This window comes from Suricata suricatta, chromosome 6 (genome assembly GCF_006229205.1).
Source record: "Suricata suricatta isolate VVHF042 chromosome 6, meerkat_22Aug2017_6uvM2_HiC, whole genome shotgun sequence".
Lineage (NCBI taxonomy): Eukaryota > Metazoa > Chordata > Mammalia > Carnivora > Herpestidae > Suricata > Suricata suricatta.
In genome coordinates this window covers 101,935,318-101,951,015 of record NC_043705.1, presented here as the reverse complement: position 1 = coordinate 101,951,015, position 15,698 = coordinate 101,935,318, and the positions used below count along the sequence as shown (strand labels likewise).

Sequence of the window (15,698 nt, the reverse complement as noted above, 5' to 3'; positions counted from 1 at the left end):
CTGACCTGTATCATATTTGAATCACTTCTGTGGCATCCACAAGGCTTAGTTTTTGTTTGCCAAGAAATAAGCTGTTTAATCAATAAACTAGATGGGTTGGAATGACTCCCTCCGACACCAGTTTTGAATTGCAGCTACTAGTTGCTTTGCTTTGTTTTGTTTTGTATGACACTATTAGAAACCTCAGGTAGCATTGAAGGAAGGTTTCCTAAATTAAAAGATCTTTCTTCTCAGTCTTGTAATTTTACAGATCTGAAAACTGAGGCCCAGAGAACAACAGAGAGATTCTCAATGCCATTTAGTGAGAGCTAAGTGGAGCTTGGACCTCAGGTTTCCTGACTCCTAGCCTCATCCGGTTCTCCCTATCCAACCACTGCTTTGTCAAGATGGGAAAGTGAAGTGGTTCTTAAATGGGAGTGATTTTGTCCCCTAAGGGACATTTGACAAGGTCTGAAGACACTTTTGGAGATCACAAGTTGCATTAGGGGCAGTGGTGGCTATCATCTAGGAAGTAGAGGCCACAGACACTGCTAGAGGCCCTATAGTGCACAGGACAACCCACACAGCAAAGAACTGTTAAGCAACAGTGCAAGGTGGAGAAACTGTAGGAACACTGAACGTGGAGGTGTAGTCCCGGGTAGTCTCAAAATGTTTCACCCTTGTGTAGGCATCACGTGTCAGGATCTCCTGCAGACACTCTGGGGGCCACCCACCCTGTGTGCCTTTGCACACTCATGCTGGTTCTAAACCTGATGCCTGGTGCAGACATTCCTCCCCCGCAGGCAGCTCAGACTCCTTCGCACTTCCGTTGCAGTTTGTCTCCTCTCTTTGACACAGCATCTGCCAGCAGGAGGCCACCGCGTCCTGAAGATGGGCCACCCCAGCCCTGCTGACAGCTCTCTTTGGTGAGGGAGGGGTGCTCCAGCTGGTCACTGAAAGAGCAGCCAGCTGGGTTTGAAAGGAACCAGATTTCCTTTTGGTCCTGATTGAAGTTGAAACCAGTTTAGAGACGTGTCCTCTCAAATTTGGAATTCTTAAAAGGATAATTGGGGTAAACAGATAGAAAGTAAACCTCATAACTCAGGGTATACGGAATGACGGATGCTCACTGTGTGCCCAGAGTCTCTTAGGCCTGTTTTGCTGTGCTATTAGGGTAATAGTAACTTGCCGTGTGTGCATGTGGTCTCAGGGACTCAGCACTTTATAGCTCTGTGACCTCAGGAATTTACTAAACTGCTCTAAGCCTTAGTTTTCCCAACTATAAAATGGGGATGATAATAGTGCCAATCCTATAAGGTTGTTATAAAGATTAAATAAGCTAATGCATATGGGGAAAGACTGCAAGGTAGTGACTGGCATGCAGTAAGCACTAAGTAAATGATAGCTATTAGCTACTATTATCCTGCACCATTAACTTGCAAAATATTCCAGGCTCCACCAGCCGCTGGCAATGCACGATGTCCTCTCCCACCTTCCTTTTTATATCAACAGTATGTTGGCACAGGTTTTCCCTACCTTAATTACTGCAATTTATAGACTCCCTCCTATACCCCCATTCATTGTTTTAATCATCTACAAAGGGGTCCCTCGCTTGTCCCCATAAATCAGCCTTTCAGCTGCAGCCACCATTACCCCTAACTCTTATCCTGTCTCACTGGAGCTGACTTCTCCTACCCACAAACCCATTTGGAGATGCCCCCCATCCCCCACTGCCCCCCATCGTGGAACGTCTTCAGATGTCAATGCTCATAGTGGTGGTTCAGGTTATAGCTTCTCGTGAGGCCAGTGGTGATAGAAGAGATCAGAGCACGTGTGAGATCCATGCAGGAAAAGAAGAACAATCTTGCAATCTGTGTTTCTTCTGTTCCTTGTGGGCCATGAAGCAGCCTATCTCTTATTTAGAAATCTGTGCTGACTTATTCTACCAGCCTATTCCTCTAGTCTGTCTCTCCCAAGAGATTTCAATCCATCCACAAGATAGGAGGGGACAAGATACACTCTGACTCCCCTATCTTCCAGTCCCTTCTGCAAGCCAACACTTGTAGTGAATCCCCCTGCAACAAAGCAAACACTCCCAGACATACCAACAGCAGCAGACCACTCCTAGAGAAGTGTGTATTTCCCTGGCAGCTTCAGGCCTCCAATTCAGCATGTTAAGATTATGAAGAAGCCTGATAGAATCCTAGAGGATTGAGGCAAGGACATGGGAAGGGGAACCAGGAAGCCCTTGGGGAAGGAGAGGGCCAAATCTGAGATAGGCAGAAAGGAGAAAAGAAAGACACACAGGAGAAATAGCACGGTTCTTGGAATAGGATGCAGTGGGGCCTGAAGGTTAAGTTCCCTGGGGCCTCAGAGTGAGAAATTGGAGGGGGAGAGGCAATCCATCTGCATAGTTGTGATTTGCTTTGCCTGCAGGCAACAGCCAGCCGGGACCTCTTCCTCATCACTAATGTCCTAGCAGGCTGGGCTAGCCCCCGTCTCCCTGTGATTTATCACCAAACCACACCAAGAACTGGATAACTTCCAAGAAGTCTGCGTGGCAGGTTCTTGAACTTGAGGTGTGGGAGGATAGCATGAGCATCTGTGGGAATCTGCAGGCCTATCTGTTGGCACCTTCCAGTTGAAGGTCTACGTTTGCATTTTAACCCAATAAAAACAGTAAGTCTTGAGTTAATCTCTGAAAAATTCGTAAAAATCTATAAATTAGAGGGGCGAAGCATCCAGTTATGAATTGAATATGCATAGGCAGGAGCAGCCAAAGCAGAAGCAGAATTAATTTGATAAAGTAGCTGTGGAAGGGAGTGGATTAGAAGCAATAAAACACTCAGTGAACATCATTTTTCACCCCCACATCCAGAAAGACCAAATTGTAGTCACTATATTCGAGCAAGGCCATAAGGAGACCTGAAGTTTAAAACTTCTAAAGAGAGGCATTTGAGCTTCATTTTGAGATCAGGACATAGAAGAGCCATGTCTGAAACCAGAGAAAAGAAAAATGCCTTCAAGAAAATAAGGCATAGTGTAATGCTTCTGTAGCTAAATGTTGCACGCGGGGGAATTGGAACGCAGTGAATGGTAAATCCCGAACTTCTTCAGTAGGATCGTTGTTGAGGAAAATTGCTACCCGAGGGACAAACCCATCCTGGCTTTTCAGTTATAACGATGACTCTGGGAATCCTAATCAAGGACCATATGATAGGTAAACTAAATCCTTTTGTTTTAAAAATACACACCCGCACCAGATGAAATTGCCAATTTAAGTAACAGGTTAGTCCCAAAATAGATCTTAGCACCATGATCTCAGCAGGGATTATTTTTTTTAGAGAAAGATATTTTATGGGTCTACAAGAAGCTTCACCGGAACTCACAATATCCTTGAACTACCAGCAATAGCTATTTTTAGACATTAAGTGTTAATTCAGTGAACTTAGAAAGAAAAAGGAAAAAGAAGAAAGAAGAAAGGAAAACCCATACAATTGTCAGTGTTAAATGAACTGAAAAGTACTCTGAAAGAACATGTCAGACTCAATGCTTTCTATATTCTGTTTTTACTTTTAAGGAATCCTCTGGTATTGTTGAGCTCCAGTGAGTAGAATGTAGCCAACAAAATATGGTATTTGTTTAGGTATGTGTATGTTTTTGTACTATGGTAGAATCAGTACATTGAGCAAGTGAGACTTATAAGATGCAATCAGACAGCAAGATTATTCTCCCAAACACAGCATAACCTATTAAAACCCACTCAGTACACCCAGCGTTTGCCCTTTCCTTGAATAGATGTAGGGCAGGCCTCATGACTTTTCTCATCACACTCCGATAATGAAGAGTCATATGGACAATTTGAGTCATGAAAACAGTCTCATTTTGGTAATTCCAAGGTAGAAGGGAAAAAGGGCAGAAAAGTCTCTCTTGACTTGCACTATTGTAGTTGGTGCCAGTGTTCTCTGCACTTGGCCTCTATTGACAGGACTTACGTTCATGAGGACCGCTGGGGAATCTCCCACTGGCAGGTGCCTTGATACTGACAACTGCATTGGCCTGATTGCCGTGAATTCTAAGAGTGTTTTTATTTAGATTTTGTATTGATCTCCTTGGCATCCATTTAAAACAAGGCCACTTACACAAACTGTATTTTCTTATTTTCACTCTTCTTGATGCTCTGGCATTTGGAAACTTTACAGACCCAGAGCTAGCTAATTCCTAAAGATGGTACCACCTTGCCTAAGAGCATACTTGTCCTGGGCAAATCAGTCAGTCCCAAATCAGGTCCCAGCCACCTCCTTATCTAACTCTCTAATGACACCAGTCTGGTTCCTCCTACCCCAAATCATTCAGTGGCCCGGTACCAGACAACCCTGTAGCCCAGATCATCAGAATCATTCACACGGGCCAATCTTAACCATTTACTCTGCCTGGCCTTGCCTTTCCTGGGGAAAACTCACTGAAGGCTTTAGTCCAGCCTCCACCCCACTCTGCCTTCTGCCTGCCCAAACCTGGTACTTCTCCATGTGGTCCTGCACAGCATGGCATGCCCCTTTCTCTCAGGAAATGGCATTGGCCTCTGTATGTTATCAGTCCATCACCTCCATAAATTAACACCCCATGGATACAAATTTCAGAGCACATGGTGTTCCACAATTTGAGAGAACTTCTTCTAGGCACTGATTTTGATTACATAGGGACTAGACTTGGAATCTTACAGCAAAAGGTTTAAAAATATTCAAGAGCAACCAAAAAGTGTGATGTCATGGCCATAGGCACTTCATCTAAATTTTGTTTTAGTGGACTGAAATAATAGTAATGAATGTAAAATGGACAGTGCAAATTTACCTTGAAATCATTTATTACCATTAGGTGCATAATACAGCATTTCTCAAAGTGTGTTCTCCGGAATATTCAATCCATACACAGTTAATAGATAGTAGAGAAAAAAATGTTTTAGTCAAATACTCTTGGAATCTTGCGATCTAACGGCTACTGCCATCTAGGTAGTATACAAAATATAAAGGACTGAGACAAAGGGAGGTCAATATGGGGAGAAACCTGGAGACTCAGCCTGGTTCTGGGGGGCACTTGGGACTAGAGTCTAGGGTTTGAGCGCACATAAGGCCTTTACCAGCTTTGTGAACCTTGAGTGTTGGAGAAAAAAATGTTTGTTTTTTCATCTGGAAATGACAGTTCCCACCACAGCAGTTATGACTACTTGGTGGCATGCCAGATGTCTTCATTTTTGTAATTTACCTTTCTCTAATTTCCAAGAGTCCTTCAGGAGTATTGATGAGAATCACATATTGGGAACTTCCAGGGGCTCCCTACCCCAAGCTGGGAGACAGCCTCGGCTGCAGACCTTGACCGTGGTCACTGATATTGTCAACCCCTGTGAGGTCATTTTGAGATCAAGTAGCTGTGGCCGCTGGCTCTGGTCGCTTACTGCTACTTTTGGTCAGGAATCTTTATGGAAGCTCCCAACAGTACTGAGGTCAGCTTCAGTGCTGACAGGAACCTAAGTAGCCATCCCAACAGAAACCCTGTACCCTGAGGTATCTGTGTCTGACCCACATGGAGAACCACAGCCCTCCATCTGCGTGGCCCACCTCACTCAGTCACTCTCCACTTGGATTCCTTAGAACCAAAAACCTACCACCTATTACCTCTTTCTGGTAAACCAGCCAGCTCCCTCAATTGTCTTTAGTGTGAAAGCCAAATCCACCCACCCATGTGTTGTATTTTATCTTGTCACTGTTGAGAGAGGAAAAAAAAATGAATGAAAATTTAACGTTAAAGAAATTTTACGTTAAAAAAAAAAACACATTTCAAGATTCTTGGCAAAAATGTTTGACTGGAGCTAAGTAGACATGGCCTGTCAGATCTACAGTCTCTAGACCTCTACTTGGGTGTCCTGTCATTAAAGTCACCTGCCAGCCTCTGTAGGCATTTGAGTTTGAGACCCCTGCCTTAAACTTTAAAGCACTAAGACCTGAGGAGGATTCACTTGTTTTGCTCATATCCATCGCAGTGTCTTACCCATGCTCACAGCTTCAAGAGCCCCTATGGCTCCCTTTTCACCTGAATATAATGGCATAAGAATAGAGAATATAAAAAGCACTTGGGAAATAGTCCTGGCTTTTTCTGAAAGTCTTGTCATGATCCATTCTTTTTCCTTCTCTGTATAATTGTGTTCTTCTAGAGGAGGTGGAAGGTCCAGTTGACACAATCCCCCCACTCATAGGTAGGTCACTGATATTGCAGCTGGGGCCCGATTCTGGTCTTCTGGCTCTGCCAACACTTTGCAAGAAGAAGGTATCTGCTTGGACCCAAATATATGAAGTTACTCCAACTTCAGAGCCAATGCCACCAGCTGCTGTCTTGATGAGTATGGTAGCCAAGAGGAGCCCCTGTAGATGGAAGGGCCAGCTCTCCACCTGCCTTGCCTCATACTTCCGCTCCATCCCCACTGGGATGGCAGAATTACCAGAGGGACAACTTGCTGTTACAAATATGCTCACCAGTCAGTAGAACAGTACATTGGTTAGCATGCTCCCCTAGTATTTATCATCTTGGACTTAAATAAATTGAAAGCACCAGAAAAATGCTTTCAACTATACCTAACAGCTGTGTCTGGGTTAGAGGGAATACTCTTGGCTAGTGGATAATATAAAAGTCCAGAAAGAGTGAGGCTTTGCCTGGAGTTTTGATCTCATTTTTTTTCTGAGATTTCCTCAGTTTTGTAGGAGCTTGAGGTTGGCTTCTCCTCACATGATTTCACTCATGGTTGCAAAATGGCAGCAGCTGTCCCAATAGTGGATTACACATCCAAAGCATAAACTAGCCTTCTTCCCCCACCCCCTCACCTCAAACAAAACTTGGTGCTTCACTCTCCGTGAACCAACTTATTTCACATGCCCAACATGAGCCAGTCTCTGTACAAGTGCAATCAGATGACCTCGATGGGGTTGAAATAATCAGGGTCTTCTCTTCCCTAGGAACAGAGAGAAGAGTCATATCCACTCACAGGGCATGGCTAGCACACATGGAAGATGGGTAATTGCAGTAACTACTCTAAAAGCTTATTAAGTAGATTTTAGGGAGAGGGAAATCAACATTTTCTGAACCCCTGCTCTCTCCCAAGCATCCCTCCCAGTTGCCACTGCTGAAAATATGTTGTGCTTTTTAGAAAATTCTGAATCTCAGGAGGTTAAGGAACTTGATTAAGGTTTTAGAAGGCCCATTAGATAGTACCACTCAAAGTGTACTGCTTTCCAGGGCACCTTGGTGGCTCACTTGGTTAAGCATCTGAGTCTTGGTTTGGCTCAGGTCATGATATCACAATCTGTGAGTTTAAGCCCCACATCAGGCTCTGAGCTAACAGCACGGAGCTGCTTGGGATCCTTTCTCTCCTCTCTGGCTTTGTCTTTCTCTCTGTCTCTCAAAAAATAAATACTTTTTTAAAAAAATTGTATTGCTTTCAAAGGCCTTATTTAAAGAACACTGTTTAGGGAAAAGGTCTCTCTATTCCTTGAGAATTGAGTGAGAGGAATAGAAAGATGGCCCAGATTTCAGTATACAGGTCTTTTACATCTTTGGTTAGGTTTATTCCTAGGTGTCATGCTAAGAAAAATAAATCAAGCAGAGTAGGAAAAATACCATATGTTTGCACTCATAGGTCTAACAGGAGAAACCTAACAGAGGACCATAGGGAGAGGAAGGGGGAAAGAGAGCTGGAGAGAGAGAGAAACACAAATCGTGAGAGACTATTGAATACTGAAAACGAACCATGGACTGAAGAGGGAGGGAGGGAAGGGAGTGATGGCCATGGTGGGGGGCACTTGTGGGGAGAAGCACTGGGTGTTATACAGAATCCAATTTGAAAATAAACTATTAAAAGAAAGAAAGAAAGATGGCCCAGAGAGCTAATTGCAACCCACTCACTAACAGTTTACATGATCTTGATTTTGAACACAGTTTTCAGTCTCTGTGCATTGGTTTTGACATCTAATAAATTGTGAACATAATAGGATGGATTCCATAATGAGATAAGGCACATGGTATCAAAGCCTAGAGAAGGGCCATCACAAAAATAAACATTTATCTCCCTTCTAGAGTATTGGTGTTTGAATTTCTACCTTGAGCCTTTATTTATGTAGCTTAAAGTTTCTTCCATTTAAAAAATGTACATATCATTGGAGCGCCTGGGTAGCTCAGTTGGCTAAGCCTCCAACTCTTGCTTTTGTCTCAGGTCATGATCTCGTGGTTTGGTAAGTTCCAGCCCTGCATCAGGTTCCACGCTGACAAAATGGAGCCTGCTTTTGATTCTTCCCCACCTCCCTCTCTCTCTCTCTACCCTTTCTCTTCTCTCTCTCTCAATATAAATAAATACACTTTAAAAAAAGAAATGTGCATACCTTTAAAGTATGTAGTAATGCATAATGCAGTAAGCCAAGGCCCCAGATTCAAAGATCCTCAGGAACTGATGAGTAATGAATAAATAAAAAGACACAGGGTAAGACATCAGGGGACTGCACACTCTGGACCTAGATTCCCTGATTGGGTGAAAAGCAAAGTGACTCCTCGGCTTTAGCCAATTGTAATCATGTAGGAAATTGGGGCTTGTCACTACATCTTATGATTTGCAAGAGAAATCCACAATCCATATGCCTTCGTTTCTATTTATGTATTTATTTATTTGTTTATTTATTTATTTATTTATTTTCATTTAAAACTCTACATAAATCTAAAAAATGATATCTGCTGGCCCCAAATAGCCAACAGGCCCCTACTTTGAAACTTTTTGCTATCACATGTCTCTTGATGTACAAAGCCTGGGGTTTTCTTATCTGCACCTGTCAGAGGAGGGAAATAATAACGGTACCTGCCTCCCCAGGAATTTAGGGGGGAAGAAAAATGGGGATGTTTCTACAGAGTCTCAGATCTGTTCCAAAGGCAAACGGTAAGCAGACACTGCTAAAGAGTTGTCTGTTACAGAGCACCTGAGGTGAGGGGCACACTTGGGCACAGATACCAGGGTAGGGCCCCAAGATTGGTTTTCTCTGCTCCCCTTGGTCTCTACTAGCAAGTCTGTGAAGAGGCTTAGGCTTTCTTTTGCCTCATTAACCCTGACTTATCACACACCACCTGCTTGGGTCCCCTGCTAGAGCTCTTGCATCTGGTGACTCAGGAACCAGCACAGCCCACAGAGCAGGCCATCTGGTCCCAGGCCTCTCAAAGCAGACACTTCCTCCTCCCAACTTTCACCCCGGCCCCTGCAGTCTGACTATTGAGGCTTTATGAGGTGTTGGATTGGGGAGGCCAAAACAGCTGCTGGCATTGAATATCAGACTTTGAGTCGAGATCCACTCCAGGGGATCAAGTGTGAGATTCTAGTGCCGTGCAGTCAACGACTGCGCAGGGCACCACAGCCCAGATGATCACAGTTATTTGGGTGCTTACTGGAAGTTTTCATTAATTAAAATTTTGGATAAGATGCCAAAGGTTAGAAAAGGCTTAAATCTGCACTGATACAGTAGATATGGTAGCCATGGGCCACACATGAAGCTCTGGAGTGCTTGAAATGTGGCTTGTCCACATCTAGATATGCTATAAACGTGAAATATATACCAGATTTTGAAGTCTTTATGCAAACCCCCACCTATCTCATTTATATTTTTTAGCCAGGTAATATGATGAATTGATAGTTGTTTGGCTATATTGAGTTAAATCAAATCTTAATAAATTTAATTTCACCTGTTTATTTTTACTTTTTTTTTCTCATTTCATGGACTTTTATTTATCAATTTATTTTTTAACATATGCAGTTATTTTCCATCATTTACAATACAGTAGTTTCAATGATACTCCAAACAGAAAAGCAAAGTGAAAAATCAAAACCCCAACTTCTATTTCATGTAATTAGACTTATACAGAAATTAGAAGGTTAAGTAACAACTAGTTAATCACCTAATTTCACAGCTATCTGAAGTGGCAATTGTTATATAGCAGCTTATCTATGATACATTCAAGATACATGATATAATTTATTACTTGCCCATAAGCTAAAACACAGCCTGCTTAATATCTTTCCTTAAATTCCACCTCTATACTGCAGTGTACTTGAGGTCCATGCAAAAAAGTAGCTACTTTTTATATAGAAAATGGATGATTAAGTCTTTGGTGCTGTAAAAGCAACTTCAATTAAACATAACCACCCCCAATGTAGCTGTTCCAAAATTTTAAATTACGCTTATGTCTTATATTATATTTCTGTTGGACAACACTGGTTTAGACCTATTTATACATAGAAGTTATTTCAGAGGCACTTTTAACTCACATTACTTTAATTATGCAGACTCTCATATAATTAAGAACAATGTTGGGGCGCCTGGGTGGCTCAGTTGGTTAAGGGGCCGGCTTTGGCTCAGGTCATGATCTGGTTCACGGGTTCGAGCCCCGCGTCGGGCTCTGTGCTGACAGCTCAGAGCCTGGAGCCTGTTTCAGATTCTTTATCTCCCTCTCTCTCCACCCCTCTCCTGCTCATGCTCTATCTCTGTCTCAAAAATAAATAAACATTAAAAAATTTTTTTAAACAATCTAAATATTTTATGTAATCTTTATTAAATACCATATCCTACAGTAAGCATTATATATTTATATGCACATACTACAGAGGGTTATAAACAAATACTGTAGATTCCATATTTACTTATGGGCAGCTAAGGAGGTTTTCAAGAGTAATTTGTATTTTTGGACTTAATCTTACTTTATGCATTGACCTTAGAATTTAACTTCACTCTTGTCCATTTGAAAGAGCATTCTATCTGGTATTAAGTGTCTAAGAATATTCTGTTACTTACAGGCCTATCTACCAAAAGCATGTTCCCTAGCTGTTTTCTTTCTTCCCACAATTAGGGATAAGTTGAAAGTGAGCTGTACATACACTCTCAAAGATGGCCTCCTCATGGTCAAGGGCACACAACACACTGCAGCTTCCCTGAGACTGACTCTTTTTCTCATCAAGGCACTTCAAATACATTTTTCTAAAATTCATTCCCTATATTAACAGCTACTGTTATCCTTTAATAAGGAACCATGCAGCAGCATTCTTGTGTGATTCAGTGCTATCTAAAATGGAGGAAAAACACGTAATTATTTTTCAGAAAATGGCAGTGATATACCCTAGTAGTAGTTCCCTTTTTGCCATGGCTGCCAGGTAACTTAGAGGCAAATCTAGTCCTTAGTAATAGTAAACTCTTAAGTTTGACAGAAAATCACCCTCTGCTAAAAAGATTTGAATCTTTTTAAAATCCTTTTATTTTTCATGTTTATTCATTTTTGAGAGATAAACAGAGAATGAGTGGGAGAGGGACAGAGAAAGAGGGAGATACAGAATCTGAAACAGGCTCCAGATTCCAAGCTGTGAGCACAGAGCCCAGCACAGAACCCAATACAGGGCTCGAACTCACAAACCATTAGAGCATGACCTGATTCAAAGTCAGGTGCTTAACTAACTGAGCCACCCAGGCATCCCAAGATTGGGGTCTTTTTAAAAATTAGAATAATTTATTGTACTATACATTAGAAAAATTAACTAGCATACATAAAATATTATAAACACCTTGCTCTAAATGAGACTATCTTTCTTTTATTTTTAAAAAATTTTAATTCCAGTGTATTTAACATACAAGGTTATATTTGTTTCAGGTGTACAATACAGTGATTCAGCAATTTCATATATTACTCTGTGCTTATTAACATAATTATACTCTCAATTGCCATCACCTGTTTCACCCATCCTCTCCCCCTCAACCTCCCTTTGGTAACTATCTGTTTGTTTTCTATAGTTAAGAGTTTGTTTTTTGGTTTGTCTATTTTTCTTTGTTCATTTATTTCTTAAATTCCACATATGGGAGAAATCATATGGTTTTTGTGTCTCTCTCACTGACTTATTTCACTTAGAATTATACCACTCTAGATCCATCTACTTTGTTGCAAATGGCAAGATTCCATTAGTTTTTATGGCTGATTAATATTCCATTGTATATGTACAACACATCTTCTTTAAGATTCAGATTTTTTTGACCTTAATTTTATTTTTTTTAAGTTCCTTTATTTATTTTGAGAGAGAGAAGAGGCAAGAGTGGGACAGGGGCAGAGAGAGGGAGATAATCCCAAGTAGGGCCCCACGCTGTCATTGCACAGCCTGATGCAGGCCTTGAACCTGCTAACTGTGAGATCATAACCAGAGCCAAAGTAGGATGCTTAACCGACTGAGCCACCCAGCCACCTTATTTTTTTTTTGATGTTTACTTATTTATTTTTGAGATAGAGAACATGCAATGGAGGGACAGAGAAAGAGGGACAGACACAGAATCTGAAGCAGGCTCCAGGCTCTGAGCTGTCAGTGCAGAGCCAAATATGAGGCTCAAACTTATGAACTGTGAGATCATGATCTTAAGTCTGACACTTAACCCACGGAGCTACCCAGATGCCCCTTTGACTTTAATATTAACTGTCATGTCTCAGAGACTCCATGCTTTTCAGTCCTCCTGCTTTACCTAATGTTATTTATATCCCACCTACACGTTTTTTTGTAAGGAAGGGATAGCATACAGATAGAAAAAATCCTAGAGAGGGAAATAGGTTTTATTCCCTGTGCCATTCAACTACGTTCAGGACTGGGCCAGAAGGTTAAGAAGAACACTGAGGCTTTTCCCAACAACATAGGAAAAGGTATTCTGGCCTATTCGTGACATTTGGTCTGTATTTCAGTGGAGGGGTGGCATCACACATGGCCACATTTGCCATCCTTGATTATGTGGCCTTGAACTGTGGGGAAAGAAATTCAACCACAGAGAAGGTGACCCGGAGACTCTGACCTCATCATCATCGTGCCCAAATCAGTATACGCTGGACTATCGGAGTTTAGAGCAGTTCTGTCAGGTCTACAAGCACGAAGCATTGCTCTCTACCAGAGGAACTCACCTTGCCTGAGTGCCTCCTTTCCATTGTTTTGTTTTTTCCCTAATTCTGATTTCAATACTTGGAATCCATATGCCTCAAGCTCTCAATTTTAGAATTCCATTCTGGAAGGTTATTGGCACATCTCTGATACTTATTACTGTCTCCCTTTGTATTTGCTTCTGATCTCCTCTAGGAGACTGCTAGCTAATAAGGGCAGCATCCATGTCTGATTCATACTTTTATTCTCTTCCTCCCAACCCCTAGGACGCACATTCAGTGCCAAGCACAATATGGCCTGGTTTTTACTAGCAGCCTTTTGAGTTACATAGGGCTTGATTTCATTCCAAGCCTTACCATTTACTGGGTATTTGTCCTTGGGCAAATAGTTGGCTTCCAAGACTTAATTTTATCTTCTATGAATGTTGGTAATAACAGGATCTACCTCAGGGGTAAGCCGCCAGTGTATGTAAAGCATTTAGCTCATTGTCTGGTGTTTGTAGGGGATTGATAATAATATTTTTCACTATATTATTGTTACTGTTTTACACATATTAACATCAAATACTTACCAAGTCAATGAACAGAGTAATTATAACTCCTGTTGTTTATTTATTTTTTGTTTGTTTCCTGAGGAAAGGATCAGATGTTCCTTTTGCCAGTTCTTTTATTTCAAAACCAGGGATGGTAATGCTTGCTCAGTAGACTTTGATAAATAAAAAGCTTCACTCTGTTAGATTTAGAATAAAATCCTCTCTTAAAGTCAAAGTACAAAGATTGTCTTATAAATGAGTAAGATTATTGTGTAATCTGAAAGAGTATCAAGAGCTAAAAAGAAAAGTAACATTTATAAAGTACTTTTCAAAAACCCTTATGTGCACATTACTGATCTATCCTCTTTGCTAGAGAGTGAGTTAGGAAGAGCAGGTGAGTATTCTCTTTTTGGTCAGTAACAAAACTGAGACCCAGCAATATTTGAATTATCTAAGACAGAGTTTCTCAACCTCAGCACTTTGGCTGTTTGGAACCAAATAATTCTTTATTGGTGGCGGAATGTGGGGGTGTGGAGTTGCCCTGTGCATCTTGGTGTGTTGAGTGGCAACTCTGGACTCCATTCACTAGATACCATTAGATCCACTTTAAGGACCCCTCGCCCCAACTATTTCCACACTGCTAAATTTCCACTTGGAGAATAAAATCACCTCTGGTCGTGAACCACAAACATGGAGCCATTTAACAGTGAGTCGAAGAGCTTTTCATAGAAGCCTGCTCTCTCTTTTTTGATATTCATAGGAATAAACTAGAGTAGGAACAAAAAGACAGAAAGAGTTTTGTTTTTTGGGTGTGGGGAGCCATGCAGGTGAATAGGATGAGAATTTCCCAGAAAGGAAGATGAATGGGGATGTGCTAATGCCATTAAGAAAGAGGATACATTCATTTATTTTAAAAACTTGGGCTGAAGGTGTTCATATCTTTAAGAATGTTTGACAAGTGTTCAGTGGTAACTGGATGGGTGTATTAGGCACACGTTCTTGAGTCTTACAAACATTTGTACCCACATAGATCATGGGTAGCTTCTTGAATATGATGGGAATCTGCTCTTCCAGGATTGTCTCAGCCAGTCCAGGTGTCCATTTTTGTCATCACTCTCTAACTATCCTACTCTGGCCTTCTGAACAATCCACAGTAATTTACCCCACTGATTGGTTTTTGTTCCAAGCTTAGCCTTATGGTACAATTTGTATATTCAAATATCAGAACATCTGGGGACAAGATTGTTTACTTGTTTGAAATTCTGTAGCTAAAGACCAGTTAGAGCGATTTCAGAAAATCTGGTCCAAAATGTGACTTTAGTCTATTCACTTAATAAATTCAAGGGTTAGATTTAACCCAGTGAGGTTTTTGGATTGTAACTCCTCTACCCCATGCACCATGTCAATTGTTACATTACAGACATTAGTTCTTCACTTGAACTAATTAGTGGTTCAGCTTGAACCCCGGTTTGGGGACACTATTTGGGGTGTCTGATCTGGGATCTTTATGCACTCATCTGTTACCTTATCCAGTGTTTTCATTCCAGCATTTTAATCCCCAGCTTCATGAATCAAAGATATACACTTGGCTCCATTTCCTTTCCTTTCATATCTCTACTATAGGCTTTTTTACTTACTCTGTTCATCCACTTATCCATCTGTCCACCCAACAAGACTTTATTAAGCTGTCTACTCTAGGTCAAACCATGGGAAAGTCCCCCCAGTGCCTTGAGCCCATATTAAATATTGGTTTGGGGAATTGCATTTAACCTAGGTGTGTTTCACATGTCAAACAAAAAATGTAATTGTTTTTCAGTTGTTTAGGGCAAATGGCATCACCTCTAGAGTGTTTTTCTTATATAATGGAAATTGAACCATTTTCTGGAAGCATGTTCATTTGGTTTGATGAGAATGACAAGGAACTTTTTCATAGCACCCCTGGGACCCACTCCCAGAAAGTTGAGATCACCTATATAGAATATCGTAAGAATCGTTTTATGAAATTATTGGGTCATTTTAACCATATCTATGCTACTGGGAAACTAACCTCTCTAAGTTGCAGCTCATCATCTGTAAAATTAGGGAGTTATACTAAATGATTGCCAGGCGACCTTCTGGCTCTAAAATATGTTTGAAATTACTGGAGGAATCTTGAGATTTTTATATATCTGGGATGTTTTTCCTGATGACTTAAATTTCTGGGTTTCTGCAAAC

The 15,698-nt window shown here is 41.2% G+C and overlaps 1 protein-coding gene across 2 annotated transcripts in view; it reads left to right on the top strand.

Moving 5' to 3' along the window:
• Positions 1-15,698, top strand: part of SGCD (sarcoglycan delta) — a 380,420-nt gene that overhangs the window by 134,470 nt on the left and 230,252 nt on the right. The window lies entirely within an intron of this gene.